The sequence below is a fragment of the Castor canadensis genome, chromosome 2 (genome assembly GCF_047511655.1).
Source record: "Castor canadensis chromosome 2, mCasCan1.hap1v2, whole genome shotgun sequence".
Classification (NCBI taxonomy): domain Eukaryota; kingdom Metazoa; phylum Chordata; class Mammalia; order Rodentia; family Castoridae; genus Castor; species Castor canadensis.
Genome location: NC_133387.1, coordinates 172,201,659 through 172,215,103, shown reverse-complemented (window position 1 = coordinate 172,215,103; position 13,445 = coordinate 172,201,659). Strand labels below are relative to the sequence as shown.

Here is a 13,445-nt window from a genome sequence, read left to right as displayed (position 1 = left end):
CTAAATAATTTTTGAATATGAACATCTAGCTGTTCCAGCACTATTTGTTGAAAAGATTATTCTCTCTCCACAAATTATCCTGACTTCGTTATTGAAAATCTTGTGACTATAATATGAGGCTGATTTTTTCTTGCAATTCTATTTTTAAAAATATACATTTATTCTGTACATCTTTGTGTATTTAGATGGACTTGATTCATCTCTGTGTACTAACTTTTGGTTTTCCCATCTTGTACGAATTCCTTAAAACACTATCACTTTTTTGTGACTTTTTATTTTCATTGGCTGAGTTCACAGCAAATGTGGGGATGCTGTAAGAATGCCATCAACTTAGTATTTTATCATTTATGATACACAAGAACAGTGAAAGTATAGAAGAAAGAAGAAAAGCCTTTAAACATTTTCTCTCCTGCCAGAAACAATTGCTTCCCTTTGCTTTTTACACTCCCTTAATTGTTGCCTTTTTTAAAAAATAGTTCCTATACTTCAATCTGCTCAGGAAATTCAAACTTGCTCTTTTTATGGAAAGGAGAGAACTTTATAAGTGTATTTAATATTTGAACCAATCATAAAACATTCTACCTCCAGACTTATGGTTACATTAGAAATAAAAAACCTTCTTGCTTAATTGTTTATTAATTGAGCATATTCTCAAAATCCTTTATAATCAGAATAGTTCTTTTACAGATTATCAGCAGTTATAAATGTGACAAATAGTTTTGGGATCTATTTTTATTTAATTGTTTCACTGCCCAAAAGGTAATAGAGATTAACTGAGTTTTTTATCACCTAATAACCTTTTATACTGTTTATTCCCAAGTACATTATATTATCATCACATTAAATCCTCTAGATCATATCAAGTTGCAAATGTGATAATAATGACTCTTCTTTCTTACTTCCATGCTAAGACCTAAAATAAAAACCAAGACCTATGATTTGTGTTTCATCAAGATGTGGAAGACAGATCAGAAATGATCAGTCTATGCTGTGTCCTCCTATGATAAAGCCTGAAGTTGTCACCTAGGGGCAAAGTGGTGAGTAATATAAGGTAAGGAAACAATAATGTGTTCTGATCCAAAGATAGGGAGTTTATGAATTTCATGCATATTAATGTCTTTTCCTGAGATGGAATTTCAGGGATCTAACACAGGTCCTGTTCTTTCCCATTTTGTTTAGTTATCAAGGTCAAGTAAAATGGGAAGAAGAATTTGTTCAGTGGGAGAGCAGAAGTTCCTAGACAGTAAAGGGTTAGGAGTATAAGCATGATTAGTGAGTTTCCTCTCCTAGAATAGAATTCTCGTTTTAGATTTAGACTTTGAATCTGTAACATGCAGTAACAAACAACCTTTCCTGTAGTCCGGTCCCTAACCTATGGATAAGAAAAAGTATTTTGTTTCCACTCCACTACATTCTAATTTGCATTAAAGGCCAATACCAAGTTGCTAAGGCTTCTGAATGAGGGGATGTATCAAATGAAGGAAGAAGAGATGGTGTGAGAGAAGGCTAATTCTTTGTTCTCCCTTCTCTCTTCATTTGTGAGCAGTCATGTTTACATATAGCAACATGGGCCTGTACTCAAGGGTCTAATTTAGAGATACACAGCTCTGGAAGTCTGCAACAACGGAAAGTCTATGACACCCAGTAGCAAAAACAAATTGTCTGGGATTAGTTTGTGCTAGATTCTGTCATTGCCAGTGAATATCTCACGCTTATAGGAAGAGATTCAGGGTTGTACTCTAATATAACTCCCTTTCCCTGTGTCCACAGATTCCCATAAAGAAGAATGGCTTTTGGAAATGGCTATTTTGGGACCAAATTCATTCTTGTGAGATTAACAGACCAGTCTAATCTCCAACTTCCCCTAACCTTCCTATTTCTAATACTATATATGGTTACTGCATTAGAGGATTTGTTGGTTTTTTTTTAATATTTTTTTCTTTTATTATTCATATGTGCATACAAGGCTTAGTTCATTTCTCCCACATGCCCCCACCCCCTCCCTTACCACCCACTCCACCCCCTCCCTCTCCCCCCCAATACCCAGCAGAAACTATTTTGCCCTTATTTCTAATTTTGTTGTAGAGAGAGTATAAGCAATAATAGGAAGGAACAAGGGTTTTTGCTGGTTAAGATAAGGATAGCTATACAGGGCATTGACTCACATTAATTTCCTGTGCGTTTGTGTTACCTTCTAGGTTAATTCTTCTTGAACTAACCTTTTCTCTAGTACCTGTTCCCCTTTTCCTATTGGCCTCAGTTGCTTTTTCTTTTTTTTTTCTTCCTATTTCTAATACTATATATGGTTGCTGCATTAGAGGATTTGAAAATTCTAATTGGACTTAATTCATACCTCCATGTACATTTTCCTCTTTAACTTGTCCTTCATAGATTTCTGTTATTCCTCTGTGTTTACATCCAAAATGCTGATGAACTTTGTATTAAGGAAGAGCATTATCTCTTATATGGGGTGCATGATGCAACTATACTTTTACTGCTCTTTGTTCATTCTGAGTGCTATGTGTTGCTATCAATGGCCCATGAGAACTATATTGCAATCTGCAATCCACTTCTGTATAGCATTGCTATGTCCCCTAAAGTGTGTTCCAATCTTAAGCTTAGTTCATACTTGAGGGCGTTTTCTTGTGTCATGGGCCAAACAGGATGGATGCCAAGACTGGCCTTCTGCGATGGAAACACCATCAACCACAATTTTTGTGGTATTCTCCCTTTGTTTCAGATCTCATGCACCAGCACATATGTAAACAAGTTGGTGGTTTTGATTGTTGCTGTCATCAATATAACTGTGTCTGTCCTCACAATTTTTATCTCTTATGCTTTCATCTTGTCCATATCAACTCCACCAAGGGTAGGTGCAAAGACTTCAGCACCTGCAGTTCCCATATAATTGCTGCTTCCCTATATTTTGGGTGAGGTGCATTCATGTATCTCAAACCATCTTCTGTTGGGTCTATGGATAAGGGAAAAGTATCATCTGTCTTTTATACCAATGTGGTTGCTATAATGAATCCCTTAATCTATAGCTTGAGGAACTAAGATTCTGAAGTTGCCCTGAGGAAAACCCTGAACAGAACAGTTTTGATAAGAAATAAGGTTTCTCTGTGCATGTAGTTACAAGACAGAGAGGCTCTTCATTTTATTACAGTTGTTGAAAATGAATTCCCTTTTTCTATTGTATCTTATCATGAAGATGGTTTGCAGGGGTATCATCTCAACTTGCACCCAAAATTTGTTAATGGAAGATTTTCTTCTTCCCCATCATTTGTCTATGGTTTGATTGCTATATATTTCCTTCTCAAAATAAAATTAAGGCAAATTTTATCTGCTTTATTTCCACTGTCATTATGAACTTTTTCTCTTGGGAAAGATCAAGTGAATGGTGAGATGATATTGTGCCACTGAAGAAGATGTATGGTTATTCCTCTTGATGTAAGTGTATTCTTCTACTTGGTACTTTCTTTCAGAAATGTGGCTGAGATAATCTGACTCTATTCTTGACTTTCTATCCACCACTAAGCAGGAATATGTCTCCTTTTAACACCAGTATTTCACACAATTACAAGGTTCCACATACATTATCAAGCACAACATATTGTGAACTCATAAACTCTATGCATTCAGTTTCTTTTGCATAAATTTCGTATTTACCTTTGTTATGAGCAACAATGAAAATAGCTCATAAGAGATCACCTAAGTATATCCATTGCATGCTCAGAGATGTTACCAATTTACAGTTTCCAAAGTCTCACAGCCTTTGAATAGAAAAATCTTGACTTAAGAGCCAATTTGTTTCAAGTCTACTACTCTTTCTGATTTACTTTATCGTATGTTACTAGTTTTATTTCACTAAATATGAAATATGAGAAAAATTTTCTGTTTAACTGTTCTCTATACTTCATTTTTAGATGACATGTAGATTTATCTCAGGGTAGCTGGTGATTTCTCTGTTCCAAAAATCAGTTTAAAGTCTCTTTTGGTTGTGAAAATGAAGGTTTCTTATCGAGATAATTATGAGATGACAGCCTCAAGTACAGAAATAACTTTTTTGAATGAGATCAAAATAAAGAGAATTTAGAATGTTTTCAGGTGTTAGTAATTGAAAGAATAAGAGTATGAGAAAGAAAAGAGCCCAGCAACATGTCTTTAGGGCATAGCACTATGAGACACTTATCCTGTAAATAAGATGTCCCTCTTGAGGGAATGGTAATTGAGCGTTTAGAAGCTACATTTTGCATGTAAAGTTGAGTAATATTAAACATACTTATAATTCTGTTCCAACGTCACCATCTGAATTATTCTTTGTTCTGCAGAACACTACAGTGTTCCTCAGTGCCACAAGTGTTTGATAAAACATTTTTGATTTAAAACTTTGATAAACTTTATTTATAATTAGAATCTATTCTTTAAGATTATTTTTGGGAAAAATAACTTTAAAAAGACATAAAGATATGTTACAAAAGTTATGACTGGCAAAGCTTTAATAGACAAATTACTTGATAGCTTTTAGTAATGAACTTTAAGATGTGTCTATTTGGTTTTCTTTCAAGGCAAGGAAATCAAAGAGAAATACATAATGCTATTGAAATTTTCATGACTAAGTTATTTAAGTTATAATTGATGAAAGTCTATGTAATTTGCCTTTGTGTTTGTGTTTATGGTACTTTTCACAATGTTATGAAACTTTGGTTAGTTCTCAACTTCAAGTGCCTGGTACGTGAATCCCTAAAACAAACACTGAGAATAAGGTCCTCATATATGGGTACATAATGTCTCATCTAAGGAGAAGATCAGCAGATAAAACTTACAGAGCAGTCCAGACTACACAGTGTATGGAGTATTCCCTCTACCCCACCAGATGCAGAATTTCCACCAAGTTGTGTGGGGAGATGAAATTCATGTACCATCATGCCATGGTAGAGATTTATATTTTGTTACATATCATTGTGCTTAGGCAAATGGTAAAGGGGATATAGTTCTCATTCCGTATAATATATTTACATTTTCTCAATCCTTTCAATAATCTTGATAAATCTTTCCTAAAGAGCTGTTTCATACTTTATTGATCAGTGGTTTTAGTTTTGTTTCTTTTTTCCCAATTGTTACATTCTGGTTAAATATATGTTTCATAAAATTTGTCATCTTCAGCATTTTTAAATATAGAAGTTGGGAGGTATTCAATATGTTCATAATTCTGTTCCAAATGCAGGATTATTTCCAGTTTGTAAAGTTGGGGACTCTCTACCACCCATGAAACAATAACTCACCATTCTTCCCTCCTCCCAGCCCAAGGCAACCATCATTGCAGTTTCTGCCTCTATAATTAAATAGTATAATTAGCTCATATTTAAAAACTCATATTTATACTAGTCATATAAATTTATACTTTACATTATTTGTCTTCTTGTGATGAGAATTTTGTACTTAGTATAATGTTTTTGAAGTTTATGTCATAACTTATCAAAATTTCCTCTCATTTACAGGCTGCATATTTTTTCATTATATTATCACATTTAATTATCTATTCACCTTTTCAGGACACTTAGGTTTCTTCCATGTTTTCGTTTTTGTGAATACTGCTGTTTTATTATGTAGGTAAAATGTCCTTTGGAATCTCTTCTTTCATTATTGAACATATGTCCAGATGTGGAATTGCTGAAACCTGTGAGAATTCTATTTTCTACAATGTGTGCACCATTTTACATTCCCTCTGATAGTGTATAAATGTCCCAATTTCTAAGCATGCCTGTCAACATGTTATTTTCCACATACAATAAATTGTACCTATAATAGTGGGTTTGAAGTGACACTAAATTATTTTCTGTTTGCATTTTCCTAGTGATTAGAGATCTTGATAATCTTTTTCATGTGCTTATTGGCCATTTGCACATATTTTGGGGGGAAATGTCTATTGCAACACTCAGCCATTTTTCAACTGGTTGCATGCTTTCCTAAAATGGAGGTTTGAACTCCGGGTCTTGTACTTGCTAGGCAGGTGCTCTGCCACATAAGGCACATCCTCAGACCTTTTTTACTTTGGTTATTTTTTAAATAGTGCCTCTTACTTACACCTGCACTGGCCTAGACTATGAGTTGGCATGATAAATGCACACCATATGCCAAGCTTAACTGGTTCAGATGGAGTCTCACAAACTTTTTGCCCATACTGCTCTCAAATCATAATCCTTCCAATCCCTGCCTCCCAAATTAGGATTATAAATGTGAACCACTGCTCTTAGCCTTGTTCTTGATGCTAAAGTGAAATTTTTCAGTCTTTCAACACAGACTTTGTCATTTGCTGTGTTTTATATGTGGCTTTTGTTATGTTGATATAACTCTCTATATTCTTTTTTTTAATTTTTATTGTATTATTCTTCATACATGCATACAATACTTGGGTCATTTCTTCCCCCTGCCCCCACTCCTCCCTTACTACCCACTCCACCTGCTCCCTCTCCTCCCCACTCCCTCGATACCCAGAAGAAACTGTTTTGCCCTTATCTCTAATTTTGTTGAAGAGAGAGTATAAGCAATAATAGGAAGGAACAAGGGTTTTTGATAGTTGAGATAAGGACAGCTATACAGGGAGTTGACTCATATTAATTTCCTGTGCATGTGTGTTACCTTCTAGGTTAATTCTTTTTGATCTAACCTTTTCTCTAGTTCCTGGTCCCCTTCTCCAATTGGCCTCAGTTGCTTTTAAGGTATCTGCTTTTGTTTCTCTGTCATGAAAGCAAAAAATGTTAGCTAATTTTTTAGGTGTCTTACCTATCCTCACACCTCCCTTGTGTGCTCTCGCTTTATCATGTGATCAAAGTCCAATCCCATTGTTGTGTATGCCCTTGATCTAATATCCACATATGAGGGAGAACATACAATTTTTGGTCTTTTGGGCCAGGCTAACCTCACTCAGAATGATGTTCTCCATTTCCATCCATTTACCAGCAAATGATAACATTTCGTTCTTCTTCATGGCTGCATAAAATTCCATTGTGTATAGATACCACATTTTCTTGATCCATTCATCAGTAGTGGGGCATCTTGGCTGTTTCCATATCTTCATAATTGTGAATAGTACTGCAATAAACATGGGTGTTCAGGTGCCTCTCGAGTAAACTGTGTCACAGTCTTTTGGGTATATCCCCAAGAGTGGTATTGCTGGATCAAATGGTAGAACAATGTTTAGCTTTTTTAGGTATCCTCCAAATTTTTTCGAGTGGTTGTACTAGTTTACATTCCCACCAACAGTGTAAGAGGGTTCCTTTTTCCCCCGCATCCTTGCCAACTCCTGTTGTTGGTGGTGTTGCTAATGATGGCGATTCTAACAGGGGTGAGGTGGAATCTTAGTGTGGTTTTAATTTGCATTTCCTTTATTGCTAGAGATCGTGAGCATTTTTTCAGTGCTTTTTGGCCATTTGAATTTCTTCTTTTGAGAAAGTTCTGTTTAGTTCACTTGCCCATTTCTTTATTGGTTCATTAGATTTGGGAGAATTTAGTTTTTTAAGTTCCCCATATATTCTGGTTATCAGTCCTTTGTCTGATGTGTAGCTGGCAAATATTTTCTCCCACTCTGTGGGCATTCTCTTCAGTTTAGAGACCATTTCTTTTGATGAACAGAAGCTTTTTAGTTTTATGAAGTCCAATTTGTCTATGCTATGTCTTAGTTGCTGTGCTTCTAGGGTTCCATTGAGAAAATTCTTACCTATACCTACTAACTCCAGAGTATTTCCTACTCTTTCCTGAATCAGCTTTAGAGTTTGTGGTCTGATATTAAGATCCTTGATCCATTTTGAGTTAATCTTGCTATAGGGTGATATACATGCATCTAGTTTCAGTTTTTTGTAGACTTCTAACCAGTTTTCCCAGCAGTTTTAGTTGAAGAGGCTGCTTTTTCTCCATCGCATATTTTTAGCTCCTTTGTCAAAGACAAGTTAGTTATAGTTTTGTGGCTTCATATCTGGGTCCTCTATTCTGTTCCACTGGTCTTCATGTCTGTTTTTGTGCCAGTACCATGCTGTTTTTATTGTTATTGCTTTGTAATATAGTTTGAAGTCAGGTATGGTGATACCTCCAGCATTGTTCTTTTGACTGAGTATTGCCTTGGCTATTTGTGGCCTCTTGTGGTTCCATATAAATTTCACAGTAGATTTTTCAATCTCTTTAATGAATGTCATTGGAATTTTGATAGGAATTGCATTAAACATGTAGATTACTTTTGGGAGTATAGAGATTTTTACTATGTAGATTCTACCAATCCATGAGCATGGGAGATCTCTCCACTTTCTGTAGTCTTCCTCAATCTCTTTCTTCAGAAGTTTATAGCTTTCCTTGTAGAGGTCGTTCACATCTTTTGTTAGGTTTACCTAGGTATTTGATTTTTTTTGAGGCTATTGTAAATGGAATTATTTTCATATATTCTTTTTCAGTTTGTTCATTATCAGTGTATAGAAATGCTAATGATTTTTCTATGTTGATTTTATATCCTGCTACCTTGCTATAGCTATTGATGATGTCTAGAAGCTTCTAAGTAGAGTTTTTTGGGTCTTTAAGGTATAGGATCATGTCGTCTGCAAATAGGGATATTTTGACAGTTTCTTTACCTATTTGTATTCCTTTTATTCCTTCTTCTTGCCTAATTGCTCTGGCTAGGAATTCTAGTACTATGTTGAATAGGAGTGGAGATAGTGGGCATCCTTGTCTAGTTCCTGATTATAGAGGGAATAGTTTCAGTTTTTCTCCGTTAAGTCTAATGCTGGCTGTAGGTTTGTCATATATAGCTTTTATAATGTTGAGGTACTTTCCTTCTATTCCTAGTTTTCTTAGAGCTTTTATCATAAAATGGTGTTGGATCTTATCAAAGGCTTTTTCTGCATCTATTGAGATGATCAAATGGTTATTGTCTTTGCTTCTGTTAATGTGGTTTATTACATTTATTGATTTTCATATGTTGAACCACCCCTGCATTCCTGGGATGAAGGCTACTTGGTCATGGTGAATAATCTTTTTGATGTGTTGCTGAATTTGGTTTGCCATTATTTTGTTGAGGATTTTTGCGTCAATGTTCATTAAGGAGATTGACCTATAGTTCTCTTTTTTGGAGGTGTCTTTGCCTGGTTTTGGGATAAGTGTAATACTGGCTTCATAAAATGTGTTAGGCAGTTTTCCTTGCCTTTCTATTTCTTGGAACAGTTTAAGGAGGGTTGGTATCAGTTCTTCTTTAAAGGTCTGATAGAATTCAGCAGAGAATCCATCAGATCCTGCACTTTTCTTTTTGGGGAGACTCTTGATTGCTGCTTCAATTTCATTTTGTGTTATAGATCTATTCAGGTGATTAATTTCCTCTTGGTTCAGTTTTGGATGATCGTAAGTATCTAGAAATCTGTCCATTTCCTTAAGATTTTCAATTTATTTGAATACAGGTTCTCAAAGTAGTCTCTGATGATTTCCTGGACTTCCATGGTGTTTGTTGTTATCACCCCTTTTGCATTCCTGATTCTACTAATTTGGGTTTTTTCTGTCCTGATTTTAGTCAGGTTTGCCAGGGGTCTATCAATCTTGTTTATTTTTTCAAAGAACCAACTTTTTGTTTCATTAACTCTTTGTATGGTTTTTTTTTCGTTTCTATTTCATTGATTTCAGCTCTTATTTTTATTATTTCTCTCCTTCTCTTTGTTTTGGGATTTGCTGGTTCTTGTTTTTCTAGGAGTTTGAGATATATCATTAGGTCATTGATTTGGGATCTTTCAGTCTTTTTAATATATGCACACATGGCTATAAACTTTCCTCTTAGGACTGCCTTTGCTGTGTCCCATAGGTTCCGGTAGTTTGTGTTTTCATTTTCATTGACTTCCAGGAACTTTTTAATTTCCTCTTTTATTTCATCAGTGACCCATTGTTCATTAAGTAATGAGTTGTTTAGTTTCCAGCTGTTGGTATGTTTTTTGTCTTTACTTTTGTTGTTGAGTTCTAGTTTTATTGCATTGTGATCAGAGAATACGCACAGTATAATTTCTATTTTCTTATATTTGCTGAGGCTTGCTTTGTGCCCTAGGGTATGATCTATTTTGGAGAAGGTTCCATGGGCTGCTGAGAAGAAGGTATATTGTGTAGAAGTTGGATAAAATGTTCTGTAGACATCAACTAGGTCCATTTGATCTATTGTGTATTTTAGATCTTGGATTTCTTTATTGATTTTTTGGTTTGAATGACCTATCTATTAATGATAATGTGGTGTTAAAGTCTCCCACTACCACTGTGTTGGAGTTAATATATCCTTTTAGGTCTTTCAGGGTATGATTGATGAAATTGGGTGCATTGATGTTGGGTGCATATAGGTTGATAATTATTATTTCCTTATGGTCTATTTCCCCTTTTATTAGTATGGAATGTCCTTCTTTATCTCGTTTGATCAACGTAGGTTTGAAGTCTACTTTGTCAGAGAAAAGTATTGCTACTCCTGCCTGTTTTCGGGGGCCATTGGCTTAGTAAATCTTTTCCAGCCTTTCATCCTAAGCCTATGCTTATTTCTGTAGGTGAGATGGGTCTCCTGTAAGCAACAAATTGTTGAATCTTCCTTTTTAATCCATTTCGTCAAATGGTGCCTTTTTATGGGTGAATTAAGTCCGTTAACATTAAACGTTAGTACTGATAGGTATGTGGTGATTCCTGTCATTTAGTTGTCTTAGTTGTTTGAAGGTTTGATTGTGTGTACCTAAGTTGAGGTTACTCTCTACTTTCTTGCTTTTTCTTTTCCTGTAGTTTGGTGCTGCCTGTCCTTTCATGGTTAAGTTGGGTTTCACTTTCTGTATGCAGAATCCCTTGAAGAATCTTTTGTAGTGGTGGCTTTGTGGTCACATATTGTTTTAGTTTCTGCTTATCATGGAAGATTTTTATTGGTCCATCTATTTTGAATGATAGTTCTCCTTGGTATAGTATCCTGGGGTTGACGTTATTTTCATTCAGTGCACAGAAGGTCTCACCCCATGCTCTTCTTGCTTTTAATGTTTCTGTTGAGAAGTCTGCTGTGATTTTGATGGGTTTACCTTTATATATTATTTGTTTTTTCTCTCTTACAGCCTTCAATATTCTTTCCCTATTTTCTGTACTTGTTGTTTTAATGATGATATGTCGTGGGATAGTTCTATTTTGATCTGGTCTGTTTGGTGTTCTGGAGGCCTCTTGCATCTTTATGGGAATATCTTTCTCTAGATTTGGGAAATTTTCTGTTATTATTTTGTTGAATATATTATTCATTCCCTTCACTTGCACCTCTTCTCTTTCATTGATGCCCATTATTCTCAAGTTTGGTCTTTTGATGGAGTCGGTGAGTTCTTGCATTTTCTTATCACAGGTTTTGAGTTGTTTAACTAATAGTTCTTTGGTTTTTCCTTTAATTACCATTTCATCTTGAAGATCTGAGATTCTGTCTTCTCTTTGTTCTATTCTGCTTGATTGGCCTTCCGTTTTGTTTTGCAATTCTGTTTTGTTTTTTTTCTGAGGTTTTCCATACCCTGGGTGGTTTCTTTTCTAATGTTGTCTATTTGTGTCCTGAGTTCATTTATCTCTTTATTAATTGTGTTCTCTGTTTCACTTTGGTGTTTATACAGTGCTTCTATGGTTTTCTTTATTTCTTCTTTTGCTTTTTCAAATTCTCTATTTTTGTTGTCTTGGAATTTCTTGAGTGTCTCCTGTACATTTTGGTTGACCCTATCCAGTATCATCTCTATAAAATTCTCATTGAGTACCTGTAGTATGTCTTCTTTTAAATTATTTTTGTGGGCTTCATTGGGTTCTTTGGCATAGTTTATCTTCATTTTGTTGGAGTCTGGATCTGAGTATCTGTTTTCTTCATTTGCCTCTGGTTCCTATACTAATTTTTTGCTGTGGGTAAACTGGTTTCCCTGTTTTTTCTGTCTTCCCATCATTGCCCTTGGTGTTGTTATTGTCCCTGTACTGTGTAATTAAGTATTTTTTGGCTTTTAATAATAGCACTAGTGATGTTTAGAATGGAAGGGTGAGAGGGGATGAAAAGCAAAGAAGCTAAACGAAAAGGGAAAAACAAATAATCAAGTAGAAAAGAAAAACAAAACATAGAAACAAACAAAAAAATTTTCGAAGATATAAGCATGGAGAGACAGTGTACTAATCAACCATAAGCTGAAAAGGCATTAAAGAGACAGAGAGAGAATTGAAAATAAAAAATAAAAAGAATAAAGATAAGAATAAAAATTAAAAATAAGTAAGTGAAAGAAAAAATATATATAAACTATAAAATAAAACAAAATAAAAAATAAAAAAAAAACCTGCAAGTTCAAAGGCAATGAAGTTTCAGTCTTAATAATTTTGGTGTTTGTCCCTCAGCCTCCATTCCTGGAGATGGTGCCTCAGATGTTGTTCTGTAGTTGTCTCATCAAAGGGGAAAGAAACATAAAGTAGAACAAAACTGCATAAAAAAAAAAACCCATAAAGTGTCCCAAGTTCTAATGCAATACAGTTTCAGTAAGTTTTTCAGCATGCAGGTGTAGTTTGGTTGTTTTGTCATCAAAGGTAGTCTGGAGACAGGTCTGTGAATGGTATCTGCGGCTGTGGCTCACCTGCCCGCTGCTGTCAGCCTGCTGTTGCTGGCAGCGTTATTTATGCAGATCTCAGGGGTGAGATTAGCACTCACCTTGCCCCGCAGGCTTTGTTTACCCAGAGTTCTGTGCGTGAACTACTGCTACACGCTTTCCCTTTTCCAAGCACACTGGAGGAGGTGACACTGCACCCATTTTCTCTGGCCTGCGTGTTTATTTAAAGTTCACATGGGAAGTGGGTCTTCCCCCCCTCTCCTGTGGAGTTTTCCTCCCTCTGCCACTCACAAAATTTCTGCTCCTGGTTGCTGGGCATGTGCCCCAGCTCCCTCTCTCTCTGGCAAGGCCTGGCTTGTTTATTTACAGTTCCAGGAGGGTTTCTCCTCCCCCACTTCGGTGCTCAGGGCACCCCATCCTCTTTGCCATAAGTCTCTATTGTTCTTATTGGTTATTACTCAGTTTCTCTTTTCTCCCCGGTTGGGGGTTTTTCTGTCCAGGGGGCTATGCTGATCTGGCCCAGGGTTGTCTGTGGAAGTACCACGTATCACTTAGCTCACCCTGTCTGCGTCTTCCCAAGACATCTGGGCGCAAGCCTCTGGCAACACAGGGGCCCTCCTGGTTTCTCCGTTTAACATGAAGTGGAGATTCTCTGTGCAGGCTGGAAGTGTGGAGGGGTCAAAGTTTTGTCTCTTCTCGGTGGCTTTGCCTGCAAGGTGTGTCTCCAGCGTTTCTCCAAAATTTCACTTTAGGAGACTTGATTTCTGCTTCCTCCCTCTAGCCACCTTCTTGGAATCCCCAGTCCTTATATTCTTATTTTATTACGTGTTTTTCCATGAAAAGATGTTGAATTTTGTTTCA

General features: G+C 36.0%; 1 pseudogene; it reads left to right on the top strand.

Moving 5' to 3' along the window:
- The first annotated feature begins 1,786 nt into the window (after nucleotides 1-1,786).
- LOC141418463 (olfactory receptor 8B3-like) lies at nucleotides 1,787-3,132 on the top strand (annotated as a pseudogene).
- Nucleotides 3,133-13,445: the final 10,313 nt, after the last annotated feature.